Here is a 12,089-nt window from a genome sequence, read left to right as displayed (position 1 = left end):
TCATGTTCACCTCAAAGAAAAAGTTCCGGGGTTGGGGATTTAGCTCAGTGGTAGAGCGCTTGCCTAGGAAGCGCAAGGCCCTGGGTTCGGTCCCCAGCTCCGAAAAAAAAAAAAAAAAAAAAAAAAAGAAAAAAAGAAAAAGTTCCGTTCTTACAGCCAGAACTGCTCCTTACTCTGAATGTCTGCTTGATGGGATTTCCTGTCTACACTCTTGGTAGAATACTGTTGAAACCAGACTTAGCAAATTCTACATAGTGTACAGAACAGAGAATCTTCTGGGAAATGCTGTGAACAGATTAAAGCACCATCCTGATGTAATATATCTGATCACTTTTTCTTAAACTTGGTTTCCTGATTCCTATCCCTTCTCTTCCATTCTTAACTGTTTTACTTAAGCTATTGTGCTCAGAAAAAAAAATAACAAATGAATTTTTTATAATTGATTCTTATATTTAAAAAATTCTTACTGGTGTTTTAAGTGTGGGAAGTTTCAAGTTAAAAACAAACATACAAAATGTAATCAAACATTATGAAATACTAAAGGTTTGAATGATGAATTATATATTCTTCAATGATGTAAAAATGGAAAATGTTCAAATAAAATTTCCTCAGCCAACTTTAATCCTCTGTCCACATGAACTGTAAACACAGATCACTTTGACACTGTTGGACAAAATAAAGTGTGGGTCTTATGTTAAGAAGTTAGCTAGCTCTGGCTACCACCGTGACGGGAGTGTGGGAGTGTTCAAGTGGACGGAGGAATGTTACCAGCGCTGCCCATGGGAGCACGTATTAAACAGCTGTAAAGGTGTAAAGGTAAATCACTGCTCTGTATTGTAATTGGAAAACTGTAGTCCTATCAATGTTTTAGTTAAGCAACTTTAGAAAAAACTGTTGCCGTGATAGAATATCGAGTTGTTAGTGGCATGACTTAGGCGGCTGAGTCTGTTCCGTCTCTTCAGTGAAGGCTTTAGTATAACAGTAGCTTTGACAAATACTAGCTACTTTGTTTCCAGTCTACAAACAACAGAGTGTGTGCATGTGCTTTGGGAAAATGTATCTGGAAAGCACGGGAAAGTGAAAGCTGTAATATGACTGGAGCAAGGAGAAAGGAGAAGCTGAGTATCAAAGATGATTTTTAACCTTATTGTCAGTATTAATTTTTTTTAAAAAAATCTATTCCTGCAACACTTATACAAATGTAAAAATTACACAGGTGCACTGTGATCAAAATTCTCTCATTGTTCAGCATTTACTCAAAACTTTAACTTCACCAGAAATGGAATAAAACTGCTAAGCTTGCCTTTGAGTGCCCTCAGATGTTATAAAATGATAAAATAACATGGTGACCTCCTATAATGTCAGGCATGTTCTCTCAGAGTATCAATCCTTAGAAGCACTTCCTGTGATACTATTATACAGACATTCTAACTTTACCACATGACAATGTCTTTTGGTCTAATCCCTCCTGTAGGAAAAGCCCAATGTAAAATCCAAGTGTTGGTTGCTGCTTCTATCATAGCAAAGCTTATAGTGACAGAAAATGGAGGCCTTTTATGACATCTTAATGATTAAATGATTCTTTCTCAAAAAGTGATCTAGAGGAAAAAAAAGTACCAGCAGGTGTCACTAGAACCCAAAGCACCATTGCTTCTCTGCACCACAGGGTGGAATTGGAGTTCCCCATTGCCGTAGTAAGCTCAAGCAGTTTCCAGTGCTGGTGGCTGACACTGCCACACAGTGGCTGACTAGTCTAAGCAGGAAAGAATATGCAAAGCTCAGTTTAAAAATACTGCAGAATAAACAGGGTCTAGATGCTATCAGTGAATTCAAATGCAGTAAGTAAATCTTCTATGGAGGTCAAGAACTTTGTATGTTCAGTTTTGTTTTTTAGTAGGCAAACCTGAGTGGTCACTCTATGGCGATTCTTGATGCAGACAGATTCAAAGTGACAGAGCCCAAGTGATCACTCAGCACTAATTTAATTAGTGTTAAATTAATAACAATCTTAAATTGATTATAACAAATCAAAGACATATTATCACTTTAGTGATTATAAAAATGTCAGAAAATATAGCATTAAAAAGGGCAACAGAATTAAAATGCTGTACTAAAAGTTATCTTAGATTTTAAAGGGGGTAGAGAGCTAGTGAGAGGGCTCAGGAAAGGATTTCTTTTGCAATCCTAATGACCTCAGTTGAAAGGGGAGAGAACCCACTCCATAAAGTGCCACACAGATGGTGTAACAGGCATGCCCACCCCCAGCAAAAGTAATAATAGCTATATAAAGGGCAGGAAAAGAAAGGCTAAAGAAATGGAAACAAATACCAAAGTCACAGACCTAAACTCAACAACACCCCTACTTAGAGCAAATCTACCCCAAAAGTATGGATGTGACTGTATACAGCTAGACTCACATATTTGCTTGCTTGGATTCATGGCTGGTACATCTCCTTCTGTTTATGCTTTAATCCACTCAGCTTCTTTTCCTATTATAGCAATGTGGTTCTTATCAACTTGTGAATGACAAAACAACTATCATATCGTATTGGCCTTTAAATTTTAAGGTGATAATGAGCAACAATCAAACCATATTTACTGCATTAGATTGTCCAATATTCTACGTGTGTAGGCATTGTGTGTACTTCTCAGGAGATCCTGCAATGTCCTTATAAACTTCTGTCAATCACTATTAAAACAGTAATAATTGTCAAGTCAAGAATGCCTACTATATGAAGTCAAATAACAAAATTCAAAGATCATTAGATTTTTGTAGTGACCAAAACTGAGGTCAATAAACATTTTGAGTTAGCATTTTGTAGCTATTATTTACACACACACACACACACACACACACACACACACACACACATACATCCTGGCATGGCTCACAAATCTGTTATGCTTGAGCAACCAACAATAACAAAAACCCTCTACTTTTGATGCATTAATATTTTTAAGATAATTTATCAGGATAGCAAAGTGATAAAAATTTACATAATAATATTAGTCAAAAGAAAAGCAATTTCAAGAGTAATTTGGCATAATGTATTATGTCAATATAAGTTGTTCATATATTTATTTATGACACTGTTTAAGCATACTGTTATTTTCAATATAATACAACTGCAGGGCTACAAAAATGGACCAGTACTGAAGGGACATATGTAAAAATCTAGAACATGTATTTTTCAACAGTCGTGTGGTAAAGCATGACTCCTTTGTGGACTTTCTCTTACTACTGTCTCAACGTTTCAGTAACTTTTTATGACAAGGAAAACTGCGAGTCACAGTTCATGATGCTGAGTTCTATGAAGAGGTAAGCACGAGTTGTTTGCTGCTACTCAGTAAGTAGTCATTTTAGAACAGCAGCAGAAAGGCAAATATTTCTCAGGTAACCTACTGTATTTGATGAAAACAGAGCAGAAGAGAGCACCTTGCATTTTAGGAAATCTAACAGCGGTCTCTTGTCACAGCACAGAGGGCAGTAGACTAGGGCAGGATTTTGTGACTATTGTATATCAATATGACAGTGTTTTCTTCTGACGAAAAACAGAACCTGGGGGAACTAAGGGAAGAGAAATGTGCTAAGCTTATACAACAGCCCAGCACTGGAATGCTTAGGGCACTAAGTAAGGAATGGTTTTCTCATCATACAGACACAGCAGATCTACCAGTTTACCTTTTTCATTACATTAAAGGGAGAAACTTATTTCCACTAGAAAAATTAACTTATATGAGGAAAGGCGTGGTGGCAAAGGAACATGTTTTTATCTAGACGTCAAAACTTCTAACTCAGTTCACTTTTTTCTCTCCATCACACACACACACACACACACACACACACACACACACACCCCTTTGGTGAAGCTGTAGTCCTGTCATGGAGACAACTAGAGACAACTGAGAGTCTGAAAGAATGAACTTACAAACATGCAGGCTATGTGTCCCTACCTCTTCTCCCACAGGGAAAGAAAAAGAAAGCAACAGTAACTATATCTTCACGAATTAGCAGTTACCTTAAAAAAGTGGGCCAAAGACAGGAAAATTAAAACCAAGTTGGTCAATTCTTTAACTGGCTGATATGAGACATACGGGGAGAAAGGAGACTGCCAGACTGACAAGAGACTTCAGATTTCTCTAGGGTTCACCACACTCAGTTTGCTACCCTAGCTTTCTTTACTGTGATACAATGCTGACACACTTTAGAAACAGTTGCTTGTGAAAAACTTTAGTCCACTGTCCTTTATGATCATTTGATTTCTTCTGTAAAGACATATTAACTAGTAAGTACAGATATTATCTTCCTGAGACATAATATGAACAGTACAGAGCCTGAGTTTGGATTTGGTTTCATTTACTATTTGTGTCACATTGGGAAACAATAAACTTAACACATACTCAACTTTAAAAAAAGACAATTATGATCACTTTCATTAAGATATTCTCGTTTCAAAATATAAAAGGTGCCAATAGATATGGCATTGTTCTATGTACTAGAGATCTGAGTTCCTAGCATTATAATATATATAGAAACAAATATAATTATTAAATATATAATATTACAGTGATGAGAAATGCACTATATATCAAGGTATCAGTTGGGAAAACCTATTTTAGATGTGTGAGGTCATGTAAGACCATTCTTACTAAAGTGATAATTGACCAGGAAAATTAATGAAGCAAATATTTATCTGGCATTTTTACTTATCTGTCTAATTGCATCTAAACATTTCCACATCTGTGTGACATGAATACATATGTCATGTAAATATTAATAAGAAATTGAAAGGCGCCCAGAAGCAAATAAACCATCAAGAAACTAAGAAAGAAGGGCAGATAGTAATGTTGGGAAAAGGAAACATTTATTTTTCCTTTGGGCAACTGGGTCATACACAGACCTTCTAAATCCAGCAAAAATATTCTAGCCTAACATCCCTAGAAGGTGACAGGAGAGGTGGGCACCTAGAACCAGGTTCCTGCAGGCAGTCATCTCCAAGGGACCAAAGACTATTCCTCTTCTCCACTTTTTTTAAAAGGGTTACAAAATCTTAGACTAAGGAATAAGCTGCACTGGAGAAGGGAGAATGGACTGAGGTTAAATAGGAGTCCCGGGCCAATTACCTTGTGGCTTTTCACCAATAGGCCCTTTGAGACCTGTGAACAGGACTGCTTAAGTCAGAAGAGTCAGAAGTCAGCTCCAGTATAGTGTACACCAAAATAAAGAACTTTCAAAAGCTGATTAATATGAACCCTCTAGGGCACCAGTGGACAAAATGGGTATTGCACAAGCAATTCTCTGAAAACTCTCTAAAGAGCATCAGACTTGGGCACAAAGATTGACTTAGTGTTCTGTTAGGATTTGCCCCTTAGTAAAAGGATTAAAATTCTTATATGGCAGTTAAGTACAAGGACATTTACTTCACACGACACTGCTACTTTTAGAACACATAGACCAGACCGTGAGAGCTATCACTAGTTTTCACCTGAACTACTGGCATAAGAAGTCTATTAATATTAGTATTCAATGCTTTAAAAAGCAAGCTGCTCCAAATTCCAGTTTCTTGGGGTTTGTTTCCCAATCTGTCTAGACTTTGACACATCGGCCTCTCAGCCGATGTGAACAGCTTCCACTCAGCACACACCATTTCTCAGCTCTGGTCTATGCAGCAGCACCTATTCAGCAACTGCTTTTCACTCCTCCTGCCAACCTGATAGTGCCTGTCAGTGACGGATAAGGAATGGCAGGGACTGCACTGGCCTTGCTCAGAGCTGTACCACCAACCCTTATCAGAACGCTACTTAGAGTAACTGAGGGACAAATATTTATAAAATGAGTGAACACATATCTGAAATCCTTTGCCTTGGACAGCAATCGTGTTTTTAATTTCTTTTTTAAGGTATAAGAGAACGTAGGAGGACGTTATTTAATTTCGGTGTTTTTATTTCCTCCTTCTGAATATGATTAGTGGATGTATAGACAGAGGAAATGTGTTATACAATGCATCAGTTTCTCTAGATATCCTGGTGGAGAAGTTTGATTAGAGCCCTAACGCAGTAGAGTCCTAAGTGCTGCACACACGTGCCCTAGAGGGACTGATACTAACAGAAACTCAAGAGAGTTAAACTTCAGCCCTCACTAACTACACTTTGCCTGGGCATTTCCTGTGTAACATGACAACCTTTATTAAGGTGGCCGGTCAAACTAAAGAATAAAGATTTCCTCAACTGGACATATACCTTAAAAAGCAAAATTATGTTGGACTATGACTTGGAGGTCCACAGGACATGGACAGATTAGCACAATGAACCAAATTAATGTCACTATTAGGCAGTGTGTCTAAGAAATTCCACATGTAGTATAGGTGGTATAGCTCTTGTGAAGCTTAAGGATAATTCTAAGTATCTATTCAAATTTAGGTAATGAAAGGACAGGAAAGGACGAACTGGGGCAATAGAACAAGTGAGAAAAGGTGTTTTCATTGCCATTAAGCCCAAGTTGAGTAATACTGACTGAAAAGGCAACATTAAGGAAGAATGATATGATCATTAAAAATCAACCAAGCATTTATGGAACCTTCATTGGCACTGTTCTAGTGCTGTGGAGAATAGTAGGCAAAGTCCCAATGTTTTAAAGGCACAAGTCAGTCAGAGAGAGACTAGCAATTATAGTCCCATGCCCAAAAATCAGAGGCTTCAATACATTCAACAGGCACAGCACAAGTGCTGTCTGCAGCCACAGCCTCTATGCACCAAAACACTGCTGCAAAGGGGATCTGTCTCTTTCTTTAAAGAAACTAAAAAATACACACTTCAGAAATTACTTTTTTATTTAGTTCTTTTAGTTTTAAATGGTATATAATTCACTTATCTGGAATGTTAAATTGTGAGGATTAATTCCTTCATAAAAGCACTGTCACCTATAAGCTGAAGTGCACAATCTATAAGTCTTGAGAAAAGAGAGTAATATGAATAGTAGGTCAGAGATAAAAGGTATTCTAGATCTCTATGGGCTGAGTACTTGAAGTTCACAGTATAACCAATGACTCTGGAGAGGTAAGACAGGATCACAGATAAAACAGAGTATCTGTCATCAAAAGACAACATCCTATTACTTAGTAGCTGTGGAATCCTACAGTGAGTTCTCTTCTTCATTGGTGTTTCCAGCTTATAATATTCTTTTTTGATGCCTTTATTAAGGCTTTATCCAAATACTAAGGAAACATGCCACAGAATGAATATATGCTACCCCAAATTTTGTGACCTTTTAGCTGGTCCTTTCAGAACCAGGTTTCTGGTTTACATGCCTTTCCGAACCTCTGACTCTTCCTTCTCTTTATCCCCTTTAGCTGTAACCTGCCTAACTCCTATGTTACTGACAAGGGTTACTAAGTAGTGAAGAGCTACATTGTTCTTGTGCACAATCTATAAGTCTCTAAAATCTGTAAGGCTTCATTGGTCTTAGAGGAAGAGGATTCACTTGTATTTATAGCTGCCTTGGAGAACTTGTGTGACTGGGGTCAAGCAGGAATATCTTTTCCTCAAGTCCCTGTAAATTTAGTTCTTGATATAAAGCTACTTGTGTATAAAGCTTTTAAAACTATCAGGTCTTATGGTGCAAATGTGAAAGAAAATAACTCCATTGTTCTGGCCTAGTTGAACACAGTCTAAGGTCTCTGTTGTTGATAAAATCATCTTCCTAAATAAAAGACAGCTACTTTCTCACTAACTCCCCTTTGGCAAACTATTTGAAATCAATAGACACTCCAGCTCTTTCTTCCTTTCTCCCTTGATTAACATGATAAAATGGGAAAATATTACACAAAGTCCAATAAAGCAAGCAAATGCTCCCAAGTCCATAGACACCTTCACTCTAAGTGCCCATCCTGTTAGGGGGGAGAAAAAAAAAAAAGACTTCCCTAGATCCATTCAAATATAAAAACTCATTACTACATTGAAATTTATAAAATCCCATTGTTAAACACTTCCTGTCTAACTCTCGCCAAATGGGAGGATTACTGTGAAAGACACAAGGCTTTATGGGACCTCCTCCCTCTCCCTGATGGATGTCAGGTTACACTCTGGCATTCACACAGCTCTATTTTCTACCGAGGATGCAGATTTCCAGAGACGTGAAGGTCTAAAATGAAAACACTGGCCTCCATCAGCCCACTTCCTCTATTGGAAGGGAGTCTCCCAAATAGTAACCAAAGGAAACACTGAAATGAAGTCACCGCTGTTTAATAATGTGCGAGTGGCTTGATGATGTGACTGTCTCACAGTGGTGACTCGAGTGCAGCAGTCAGAGCTAGAAGTAGAGTCTCTGATACTTACTGCAATACCCAGGAATGAAATCTAGGGCCTTGTACATTCTAGACACTGAAAGTCTAACTGATGTAATTTTAGATGAAGTTCTGCATAGGTGCACATGGAAGGACTTTACCAAGTATTAGTTTAAAAATATATAAATGGCTAGAAACATAATAATGAAAATAAAAATAGAGCTATTTGCTAGAGTTGAAAATGTTCATTTAATAAAAAGGCACAAAGTCGTGTACAAAAAAAAGAGCATAATTTTCTAATAAGTAAGACAGAATTTAATAATACACTGTAGCAGCCATTTGTTTCAGTTAGAAAGCTAGTATTCTCACTGTGATATACAGTGCCAGTGATAGTCTTAAATGTCTACATAAACACTACATCTGAAGCAGTCCTTGAATATATAGTATTACATATCTAAGATCTGTGAAGTACAGAAGAGTCTTACTAATGCAGAAATGGCTGAGATAGCAAGAGAGTACATGTTAAGCAATAATTCCAAGTGGCCCACGTGCTAGCAGACATTCTCACTATAGAGCACAGGAGAGCCTCCAGACTTTAATTTTAACATAACCTTAAAAATACTGTAACAGAGAAAAGCTACGGATGCATGGTGTCCCTTTGACTAGCTGTTTCACTCATTATAAATACTTTTCTTGTCACTCATTGAGATTAGTTCCCCATCAAAACAAATGTCAGTGAAAGGATTGTGAAGGTATTCACATACTGCCATAGTTTTGAAAGCAGATTTATGAGCTGTGATGGTTAATCTTCACTATCAACTTGATGGAATTTTAAAATGACCATGGAAACAAACCTGTATGCATTTCTATAAGGTTTCCCCCTCCCCCTTTGGCTAATTCTTTACCTAATTCTGTATATTAGGTTAAAGAAGACGGGAAGACCTCACTCTGAATGTATGTGGCAGTGTACCATGGGCCCGAGTCCTGAACTGAGCAAAAGAAAAAAGTGAGCTAAGGTAAGGTCTAGGAGTCATCTGACAGTAAGCATAATGTAACCAGGTGCTCATGTTCCTGCCACCATAATGATGAAACATGTCCTCAAACTGTGACCCAAACTAAGGCCTTCAATTTGGGCCTTGCCTGGAATTTAATCACAGCAAAGAAGAAAATAACTAATACGGTGACTGAGTAATCAGAAAAGCACTCATAGATTGCTCAAACTTAATCTTGTCAACAGCTAAAATGTTTACGTTATAAACAACTGGCCATTTATAGAACACCCATATAGAATCAGGGATGCAAAAATTTAAAAAATCAGACTAAAAAATTTGTAGGTGTGTGTGTGTGTGTGTCTGTTCATAAAATGTGTTTGCTTCACATGCTTCTCTTCTGATTTTGTTACATTTAACTCTGACATATAACTTGATTGGTTAAATAAATTAACACTTCACCAGGGTTTAGGACAATAGATCTGTTTTCATACACTTAAATATGTTAATCAAATACTTTATGTTAAATGTATGGAGAAATGTTTGTTAGTTTTTTCAGTCGAAGAGTAGATGTTTTCATTGCAGAGGGGGATTCAGCACATAAAGGATCTCTACCCTGGCTGACTGCTGGGCATGGAAAGAACTTGTACTGGTTATACCAACATGGAATTCTTCTGTTTCTAGTACAAACAAAGCACTGGCTACAGCCACCAAGTATATCAATCAAGGAGGCAAATCCTACAGAGCTCAGCCCCCAGGAAGGGTAGGCAAAATGAGAAGTCACCTCAAAGTAACACCCAGGAAATTGGTTTACCTTTCTAAGAAGTACAGAAAAGTGGTCATCTCGGAGAAATATTTAAAGAAGACTAAATGTTAAAGTTTAGATTTAGGGCTGGGGTTATATAAAATTGTGATAAACACTTGTCTACCATGCCCAAGGTCCCAGTTTCAATTTGCAGAGAATTGAAGTACTAAAGAGAGAAGTTTAAATCCCATGCAATAAATAATAGATGGAAATGGTACAAGCCTACACAAGAAACTCCAAGACAGGGGTACAACAGAGAAACATCTTAGAAGAGAAAACAATATCTCATTCACTCAACAATATATGAAGGTGCAGTTCTGTACTAGGAAACTCAAAGTCCCTATATAATTTGGTAGATCAAAATTCTGTTTCAAAAAAACTTTAGAAAACTGAATGGCTTCCCCCTAGAAATTTTTCAGAAGCCTTGGTGAAGGGAAGTCATGGTACAGAAAAATGACATCACAATATGGTTACATTTGCCCAAAGGACTTCTGTCGTTACAGGTCCAATATGATCCAGACTGGACATACTCTCCAGAGCTAGACTCTCTGGAGAGCTTGATCATTATGACTTAGAAGTAGCCTGGTGCTACAGACACCACGGCAAGTAGGAGACAACAGAAGCATGAGAAGGGCCTTACTGAACAGAATATATAATTCCATTCAACAGCTAAAGCTCATTAACTGTGCTGGCATGAATGATTCTTTACAACTACAAAAAGAAAGGAAAACAGATAGCAGCCTATTTACAGATGCAGCAAGAGTCCAGTTGCTGTCCCTATTTGAAGCTTTGAAGGGACACAAAACAAGCCTGCATAATAAGTTTAACCTATAATTCAACTCTCTTTCAAAGTGTAGCTTGTCATTAAGTTTGGACTTTTTTTGCACTTCCAAACTCCAAATATTCTATTTATGTTCCCACCATACTACTTCCAGACACCCTCTTACCTGTAGCAGACCAGCCAACCCAGTTGATCTCTGAGGGCTTGCACCCACCATTTCTCTCCATATCTTCCTTGTTTTTCATTTTCTCTACCTATGGAAAGTATACTTCATATGCCTTCTACAGCCCTTTCAACTCAAACTGGCTGGTCTTTATCATGTGAGCCTACGTAATTTATATTCTTAGATTCCCTCCCACTTAGACGCTCTATGCAACCCAACCTGCCTTAGTTTCCTTATTTTTCACAGTGCCATTGTGACAGTTCAGCTGTGGCAGATACACCCTGAAAAGTGCTTGGCACATGGCATCTACAATTTTAGCAATGGTACCAATACTTAAAGCACTAAGCAATGACATATTTTTCTCATAATCATTTAAATGCTACCACAGGGAAAATTGCTGAAAGGCAAGCAGTGGCACCCAGGGGAAGGAAAGGTGTACATAAACACCATTCCTTCCTTTCTTTCTCTCCTTTCTTTCCTGTCCACTCTCCTGCCCGAACAATCAGAAGAATGTGTCCAGTAAATGATCATTGAAGGCTCATGAACACGGTCCTTATCCCTTCTGAACAGACTTCCTCAAGGATGCTCTCCTATGTTTAAATCATATGGTGTGACCAATTCTTGGTTTTTATTTCCTCTTCATTATCTAAAACTCTCCTTTGTTCTTTAATAGCCCAATCAGAGTAAAGGAATGTGAAACAAATTATTCCAGCCTGGCTTATTTGCTTATTATATAGGGGTTGGGAAAATGTCCTGCTTAGTGGTGACATTTTATTTTGTTTCTCTTCTTCTTGTCATAGATTCTTTTGGGACCTTTCCTGGGAAGATTGGTGTCAGGTCAGATTCAGGCAATGCCGGTCACTGGTCCACCTAACAGTGTATCTCTCCACCTAGTATTACCACATGGAGCAAAGATTTTTTTTTTTTAATGTATATCCTCACTAGCCTTCCTATGAGTGAGGCATTTACTAAAGCAAGCTGATAATCATTAATCTTTTTTTAAAAATCATATTCTGGAAGAATGGAATTCTATGTATGAGATCTTATTAAACTAAATTCAAAATCCAAA

At 37.6% G+C, this 12,089-nt stretch overlaps 1 long non-coding RNA gene and 1 pseudogene across 1 annotated transcript in view; both read left to right on the top strand.

The window, feature by feature from the left end:
* The window catches only part of Rbx1-ps1 (ring-box 1, pseudogene 1), a 32,098-nt pseudogene extending 20,009 nt beyond the window's left edge, over positions 1 to 12,089 (top strand).
* The window catches only part of LOC134480562 (uncharacterized), a 28,301-nt gene extending 16,212 nt beyond the window's left edge, over positions 1 to 12,089 (top strand). The window contains exon 2 of the long non-coding RNA XR_010054960.1: positions 9,205 to 12,089. This is a non-coding gene — a long non-coding RNA (uncharacterized LOC134480562). The remainder of the gene's footprint in view (positions 1 to 9,204) is intronic.

Source organism: Rattus norvegicus, chromosome 9, assembly GCF_036323735.1.
Source record: "Rattus norvegicus strain BN/NHsdMcwi chromosome 9, GRCr8, whole genome shotgun sequence".
NCBI classification, from domain to species: Eukaryota; Metazoa; Chordata; class Mammalia; order Rodentia; family Muridae; genus Rattus; species Rattus norvegicus.
Note: the sequence above shows the minus strand (reverse complement) of the source record. Positions and strands in the feature narration are given on the sequence as shown.